We start from the raw sequence: 9,153 nt of genomic DNA on the forward strand, positions 1-9,153 counted from the left end.
TTGTGGGGACCGTCCATTCATTTCTATGTGAAAAACCCTAAAACTCGGTTTTATAAAAATCTGTGAAGCAATAAAAAAAACAAAAATGCCAAAGTCTTGTATTTGTTTAGTTACTTATAGTTAAGGTTAGGGCTGGATAGAGGTTAGGGCACGCAAACAGCCTACTCCTCCAATCAGCCAATCACGTGGCTGCACCTGAATACATAAAGCATGTGCACGGGGTAAGCTATTCAGCTAAGCATTAGATGAGCTAAGATGACTGATCTGAAATGTCCTGTTAATGAGAGAGGTCAGAGGGCAATGCCTGGATTCCTTAAAGCTAACCAGAAGGCCACAAGTACAAAAATAACAGCTCAGTACAGCGATGATGCGCAGAAAGGCAGCTCTGATCTCATCCCCTAAAGCGGTTCTGGAGGCAAAAGGGGGTTCTGGAAATACCTAATAAAGTATAACATTGGGCTAGTTAGATAAGGTGCTTGGGGTAATGACAGTGGAGAGCTCAAAGTGAGGCCTTTTTCCAGAGCACTGATCAATATCGGAGGCAACATGAGAGCTTGCAGAAATAGTTAAGCAAAGAGTAGTTGCCTTTATAAATGATGTCCCTGGCCTTACTTTTGAATGAAGTTTTTAGGTAAAAGCTGGGCCTGCCCTGGGGTTGGGGGAGATTATCAGGGAAAAGTGGAACAATGGGCCCCCCAGCAAATTTTATCATAAATACCCTTACCCCCTGTAATTGGATATAGACAGTATGCTGGCTTAAGGTGACCTTATTACTCTGTGTTTGTCACACGTTATGGATTCGGGGCATGGTGCAGGCAGGAAATGAGGTGACGATCCACTTGCGGCTCAGAGACTAACGAGGGTTTGTCGAAATAAACAAAGAACACCGGGGAAATGCACAAAGAAACAGAAGAACAAGGGGTCAAAAGCAAATGGGGAAGACGAGCAATAACTACAAGCAACAGAACTAAGAGAACAGGCAGAGCAACAGTAACACAGCACATAATACAATGACTCACAAAGGAACAGAGCAGAACAGGCACTTAAATACACAACCAGCAAGGAACAGGTGTGAGACATAAACAATCAACACAGGGTGCAGGACAACAAGCAACAGAATAGAACAATCAACAAGCACTGGCACTAGAAAATAAGCAACAGGTGGAACTAATAACAAATAAACAAAAAAACTAGGGAGCTTTACAAATACCAAAAACTAGTAAACATGAACTGGGGATAAAACGCAAGGATAATTAAACAGGAACAGAACAAGCACAGAAAACCAAGGACCTGAAAAATAAATAATATAAAGAATAAAAACTTGGAAAACAGAAAAACCAATAAACAAAACAGGTGAGGCTGGCTTTGAATCAAAGACTGCAGGGCTACAGCTTCTGTACAACACACTCAGCCCGTTGAAGTATATGGCATTCCAGGAAGGAGGGGAAACACACAAGGAGTATCAGACAAGGAATGACCAGACAGGATGGCCAGCAACACCTGCTGGCCAAATAGGGATAAGACATGAAGGGAAGGATTAGATGCGCGCTGACCCTGACAGTCACAGTGTCTGGAGTCAAATTGTCACTGAAGAGCCTCCTCATTTATGGTCATCACATCATCTACCAAATCTCTCGATGAAACGCTAAAGATTTGCTGTTGACTCTGCGTGAAGCATATGGACGCTTCTTAGTAATAAACAACCTTGGAAGCTTCCAGTGGCTCTTATTCAGGCGTCACAAGTGATAAAATGTTTTAATTTCATTTAGTGTACAATTTTCTCTGTAACATCCTTGTCTAAAATGCAAATACGACTCATCTGGAGTCACCGTAACGAGGTGTCCTTCTTGTAGTCATCGGGATGGAGTGTCTTGTTCTTGGCAATGTGGACTATCGTTACTAAGTCTTGCAAGTAAGTATTGTATCATCTAAATATTAAAAGTATGTGGTGGAAGGAGATGAGTAGCACATAGAGTGTGGAAGTAAGGGCTAAGAACACCTCCCCATGGAGTACTAGTGCTTATTACTCAAATGTCAGTACTTACAGAGAATTCCATTAAAACCCATGATCACTTCTGCATACACTTTGTATGCATGGATAAATGTGCAACTTATTCCAAAGAAAATGCACCGGTTAGAGACTTGGGTGGATGTAAAGCTTGTAATATTCCCTGTTGAATTAGCTACTTTGGATGCTTTTAGTGGATGTCAGATGGGACAACTATGGTATTACAATTAAAGAGAGGCTTGGATCTCTGTTAAGAAAAGAATATAGTGAAGGCCCAGTTTGATATATATAAGAACAAATTCCCAAGAACAAAGATAACAATAGCTTATACAAAGGGAGGTGAATTTCATTTTACATAGATTAAGATTCAATAAAATAAGGCCATTAAAAATAAGGTTTCTAAGAAAGTTCATTTTACCTGTTAATGATGTGATTTTTGGTTGGACTGAATGTGAATTCAACTGAGCTGTCAATTACAGTATCTTCTCTTAACATATTATTATAATTGCTGTTGTCATGGGGTCGTACCATCCTTACATGCATAGTTAAGTTATCATTAATCAGTGCCACTAAACAGCTTAGCTGATTAGAATTAGATTAGATTTCTGAACAATTTCAGATGAGCTGTTGCTGACGTCCCACAATGTCTATTTTACCTGAAGCTGCATCAAATGTCCCAAAATCGTACGGCACACCTCTTATTTAATTTAACTGCAATGCCGTAGACGTAAGCCGAGGGGATTCCTTTTATAATATTCCCTGTCTAATCCCTATGCATTTTATCATTACCGTTAGTCTGTCATATTGTATTTGTATAAATCCCAGGCTTACCCCTCATTCAGCATTAAAAAAGCATTTTCATTTCCACTTTATAGACCATCTGCTTTTTTCAGTCCTTTAAATGTGATTAAATCGTTCTGTAAATGTATCTTCCAATGTAGAAATGAGGCAGGAAAATATTTTATTATAATGACGTTAATACAGAAATGCATTTTCATTATTAGGAAGGTACATCTCGCTGAGTGTGCTAATGATTGTATGTGATCTTAATTTTCTCATGTTTATATGGCTTTTGCTGCAGTGTTATTAGTCTCTCAGGTACAGCTACCCAATAGAGGGCTGGGTTGATGTCGTTGTACCTTTTATGTTGACACGAAACACTTAAATATTTGAAAAAAAAAAAAAAAAATGTGGGAGTTGATACTAATTTGTAGTCTGAAATGCTCTGTTTGTATTTACGAGGTCGCACTTCTTTACCGTTGAGGTTAATTGCAGCTTTGTGGCATGGCGCGAGGGATTTTCACATCGCACAATGCTCAAAAGAAAATAATAAAAAAAAAAATGCTGAAGGATGGATAAGGCGTGTTTTTAAATGAGAGGAACACTGTGCTCTGTCTATATTTAGCCAGGATGGGTTTTGTGGGTCTTTAATGACGGCGGGTTGATGAGGGGGTCACCACGATTGCCGCAACACGTTAGCCTCTGTATGAAGACACGGGAGGGAGATGGGCCTTGTTTCCAAGCTGCATTCTACAACCAGGCTGCTGCTGAGACATCTTCAGCCAAAAGCCCATAAATATTTAATACAACAAGATAACAAACTCTAATTATAAGGCATGACCTTCACATGGGAATGAGTGAAACCCTACATCTAGGCACTCTGAGCATGGCGGACAGTGATGAAACAATTCTGCTGCCAAGTGTCTTTTGTGGGCCATCGTCCATAGCCCTTGGTCATGTCTCCATCACAGCAGTGACAATAATGGTTCATTATCTCTGTGTCCAAAGATCTGGTGGTTTATATCGCATTCAGTGCAATGGCCATGTCATGGTCAGTCCAGTGGTACATAGTCATATCACATGGTATCATTTCACCAGCCTGTCAAAAGTACAGGTTCATATTTCCATAGTCTCCTACCATAAAATGTTTCCATTCTTCTGCCTAAACTCCAGTGTGAACAACTTTGCAGCGTTTTGTCCTGCTCACACGCTTTCTCTTCCCCTAAAACCACGTTTCATACCAGCAGTAAATGAAAAGTCGTAGCAGGAGTGTAAGAATGTACTCCTACAATTAATTTATGCAGTCTGCTTTATGAAACCGCGTTGATTGAAAACTAAATTTATCCAAAGGGGTGGGCACATTCCCTGCATCGGCTTATCTAATGACAGAGACATTCGGTGGTTGTGAGTTAATTCTGAGACTGCGGCTCTCATAAAATATTCATTTCCTCCAAACAAACTAAATGGCGGCAATAAGCCAGGGAGGGAGAGGGAACCAGGAGTGGGAAACTGTAAAGGTACGAAAACATTTAAAGCGCATCACAAGGGTACGAGCTTCAAAGCCCCACCAACATCAAAGTTTCCCTCCTGTGTTTCCTCACATCCTCAGCCGTCGGTCGGCTTTTATTGGCGACACGTATGAGCATTAGAGGCTACAACACGCCCGCTAATCACCCACCGTTGGGTAGATCGCCATGAATGGCACCAGTAGAAAACATGCTCGATAACGAGAAAGCTTGGCGCTTTGAAGCCTCGGAGTGACACGGTTTGATGTTGCACGCATCCCATTCCCTCTACATATGTGTTTTGCCCGTTTGCCATGGCGCACAGTAATGGATAAACTGATTTACTGAAAACACATAAGGAAACGTATTTCTCTTTATCTGCAAATATCAGAAATGTAAGTGGACAATAAAACTGTCTGACACCTTACATTCAATAGAAAAGCCTTGGATTCAGATAAATAATGGGAGCTATTTAGAAATCGCAAAGGCTTCCAGGGTCTTTCTGTTATGCTTCTGCTTTCCACATTGTTGCATTTGACTCCACCCACAAACTGAACCTAAAGGCTGAACAGTTGGTTCTTATTTATTAATCAGATGTCTTGAGATAAAATAGGGTATAACTGCTGCCGGTGTTGCACTGTAGAGAAAACCGAAGGGAGTGGCATCTTACTCCAAGAGGATATGGCTGCAGAACACACACATCTGGCCCGGACATGACCTTACGCAAACTTTAGGAACAGAGATGGTATCTCCACTGTGAGGCCAGTAATCACATGCCCTCCACATCTGGCCCGGACATGACCTTACGCAAACTTTAGGAACAGAGATGGTATCTCCACTGTGAGGCCAGTAATCACATGCCCTCCACATCTGGCCCGGACATGACCTTACGCAAACTTTAGGAACAGAGATGGTATCTCCACTGTGAGGCCAGTAATCACATGCCCTCCACATCTGGCCCGGACATGACCTTACGCAAACTTTAGGAACAGAGATAGTATCTCCACTGTGAGGCCAGTAATCACATGCCCTCCACATCTGGCCCGGACATGACCTTACGCAAACTTTAGGAACAGAGATGGTATCTCCACTGTGAGGCCAGTAATCACATGCCCTCCACATCTGGCCCGGACATGACCTTACGCAAACTTTAGGAACAGAGATGGTATCTCCACTGTGAGGCCAGTAATCACATGCCCTCCACATCTGGCCCGGACATGACCTTACGCAAACTTTAGGAACAGAGATGGTATCTCCACTGTGAGGCCAGTAATCACATGCCCTCCACATCTGGCCCGGACATGACCTTACGCAAACTTTAGGAACAGAGATGGTATCTCCACTGTGAGGCCAGTAATCACATGCCCTCCACATCTGGCCCGGACATGACCTTACGCAAACTTTAGGAACAGAGATGGTATCTCCACTGTGAGGCCAGTAATCACATGTCCTCCACATCTGACCCGGACATGACCTTACGCAAACTTCAGGAACAGAGATGGTATCTCCACTGTGAGGCCAGTAATCACATGCCCTCCACATCTGGCCCGGACATGACCTTACGCAAACTTTAGGAACAGAGATGGTATCTCCACTGTGAGGCCAGTAATCACATGCCCTCCACATCTGGCCCGGACATGACCTTACGCAAACTTTAGGAACAGAGATGGTATCTCCACTGTGAGGCCAGTAATCACATGTCCTCCACATCTGACCCGGACATGACCTTACGCAAACTTCAGGAACAGAGATGGTATCTCCACTGTGAGGCCAGTAATCACATGCCCTCCACATCTGGCCCGGACATGACCTTACGCAAACTTTAGGAACAGAGATGGTATCTCCACTGTGAGGCCAGTAATCACATGCCCTCCACATCTGGCCCGGACATGACCTTACGCAAACTTTAGGAACAGAGATGGTATCTCCACTGTGAGGCCAGTAATCACATGCCCTCCACATCTGGCCCGGACATGACCTTACGCAAACTTTAGGAACAGAGATGGTATCTCCACTGTGAGGCCAGTAATCACATGCCCTCCACATCTGGCCCGGACATGACCTTACGCAAACTTTAGGAACAGAGATGGTATCTCCACTGTGAGGCCAGTAATCACATGCCCTCCACATCTGGCCCGGACATGACCTTACGCAAACTTTAGGAACAGAGATGGTATCTCCACTGTGAGGCCAGTAATCACATGCCCTCCACATCTGGCCCGGACATGACCTTACGCAAACTTTAGGAACAGAGATGGTATCTCCACTGTGAGGCCAGTAATCACATGCCCTCCACATCTGGCCCGGACATGACCTTACGCAAACTTTAGGAACAGAGATGGTATCTCCACTGTGAGGCCAGTAATCACATGCCCTCCACATCTGGCCCGGACATGACCTTACGCAAACTTTAGGAACAGAGATGGTATCTCCACTGTGAGGCCAGTAATCACATGCCCTCCACATCTGGCCCGGACATGACCTTACGCAAACTTTAGGAACAGAGATGGTATCTCCACTGTGAGGCCAGTAATCACATGTCCTCCACATCTGACCCGGACATGACCTTACGCAAACTTCAGGAACAGAGATGGTATCTCCACTGTGAGGCCAGTAATCACATGCCCTCCACATCTGGCCCGGACATGACCTTACGCAAACTTTAGGAACAGAGATGGTATCTCCACTGTGAGGCCAGTAATCACATGCCCTCCACATCTGGCCCGGACATGACCTTACGCAAACTTTAGGAACAGAGATGGTATCTCCACTGTGAGGCCAGTAATCACATGTCCTCCACATCTGACCCGGACATGACCTTACGCAAACTTTAGGAACAGAGATGGTAACTCCACTGTGAGGCCAGTAATCACATGCCCTCCACATCTGGCCCGGACATGACCTTACGCAAACTTTAGGAACAGAGATGGTATCTCCACTAGGAGGCTTGAAATCATATGACCTCTACAATAGTGCTGAGTATGACAATTAGTGCAACATCTAACGTCTATTAAAATATATATTTTCTTTTTCAGTGATATTAGTGGCACATCAGGAAAGGACATAAATCTCACTTAAGTCTACGGGAACGGATGTCAATAGTCTATTTTAAATTTGCCATTTTGGTGTGAAATTCTCACCTGTACGTGGCTTAAGATGTTATGAGTAATATCTAACTTTATGATTTTAAAGGAAACAAGATGCAAACAGCAATTGCTCAGTTCTCTTCAGTAGCATCATGTCTGGCCCAGATGTGGAGTCATGTGATTTCCGGACCCACAGTGGAGACCCTCCTAGCACCGGTCACCCAGTCTTCTGCAGCCAAACCTTTCTCTCTTACTCTGGGAAAGCATTGAACCTTGGGAAATTGCAAAGCTCTTTAAAATGACCTGAATTCACCAAGAACGAGCAGCCAAGCCATTCCATTGGAATGCAGATACACACCTTTCTATTCCCCTCCTAAGGAAATATGCCTCTAAGCATCTAGATACTACCGTGTTTGTAAACATGAGTGCAGTGCTTCAGCAAAGCAGAAATTTCCCCCTTTAAGTAAAGATAAGTATCACTATACAGTTTTGTACTTAGGCACCTTTGTGGTGTGACAGAGACTGCTATTTCGCACATGTACTTATGGAAGCTAAAAATAAGCTTTCTGTTTGTGGAATGTGGTTTCGTCTGATGCTGTAGTAGGTTGCATTCCCAAGGCCCTCCAACTTCACGGACCTGTTGATTTCGGGCACGCAGGAGGTAAATTCCGGCCACAACTCAAACCACAAACCAAGCCACTCTCACAAGAGCTCAGTGGCCATACTAATGTTAATACTCATTATAGTCATGAGCATCCTTTGTTTGAATGAGCTTAGAAATTATATTGCCTCCTTTAAAATAATTCTTTATAGCAATTCAAGCATCAAAAAGAATAATAAAACTGAAGCAGAACAAATTAAGTGTTCTTGAGTGGAACGCCTTTAAGCACAAATCTAATGTTTTGCAATCACTTCATGAGAAATTATATAAGACAGATACAGGCCACGAATATAGCTTATTGCTGCGTCATACTAAATAAGTGCTTATGAAATAAGATTAACTCATTATCTGATCAGTTCAAGAGTGAAACAATTGATTCTAATGAACCACATATTATATAATTAACTGTTGTATAACTATTTGTCTTCATGCAAAGTAATAGAGAAGCTGTTGTCTTTTATAATAACGACTGTTTATTGACCCTGTGGGGAAATTTGCTTTCTGCCTAACCCGTCTTGCTCTCCATGACACACAGACACATACGTGGGTGAGACTAAGCAAAGGGCAGCGCTGCCTGTGAGGCTGGGGGTAGTGGGGGTGTTGAGGGCCCTGCACAAGGGCCCCCAGACCCTGGCTATTCTGCTGAAGCCCCCCCCCCAACAAAAACAGAAAAAGGAAGAAAAAATCAGTGGAGAGTGTGAAAACAGTCCCCCACTACCAGAAATTATGCAGTAGAGATTTCCACATTTGGGCAATTCGCAGGGGTCAGCACAGCCGCAGTGCAATGGCTGGGCCTCACCCTGGGTGAACCACCTTCGTGATCTTCATACCTCCCCTGTCGGGTAAGTATCGTTATATAAATGCATTTTCATTACGTGGATACCATTGTAAACTCATAGTGGTAACTGGTTTTTTTTATACTTATACTGATTCCTGTGGAGAAGTTCTGTTGTTATCTACCCCATCTTGCTCTCCATGACAAACATATAGGTGAGAACAAGCTTGCCGACGAAAGACAGCCACCTGCACTGGCAAACTTGGAGCTGGGGGTTAAGGGCCTTGCTCAGGGGCCCACAGACATGTGACTATTTTTTGCAAAAGCCAGCCTCAAAC

The 9,153-nt window shown here is 43.5% G+C and overlaps 1 non-coding gene across 1 annotated transcript; it reads right to left on the reverse strand.

Annotated features, from left to right (window-relative positions):
- Positions 1-8,728: 8,728 nt before the first annotated feature.
- On the reverse strand, positions 8,729-8,890 carry LOC111857361 (U1 spliceosomal RNA). Its single transcript, XR_002841342.1, has one exon. It is a non-coding gene; the product is annotated as a U1 spliceosomal RNA (small nuclear RNA).
- Positions 8,891-9,153: the final 263 nt, after the last annotated feature.

Source organism: Paramormyrops kingsleyae, chromosome 6 (genome assembly GCF_048594095.1).
Source record: "Paramormyrops kingsleyae isolate MSU_618 chromosome 6, PKINGS_0.4, whole genome shotgun sequence".
Classification (NCBI taxonomy): Eukaryota; Metazoa; Chordata; class Actinopteri; order Osteoglossiformes; family Mormyridae; genus Paramormyrops; species Paramormyrops kingsleyae.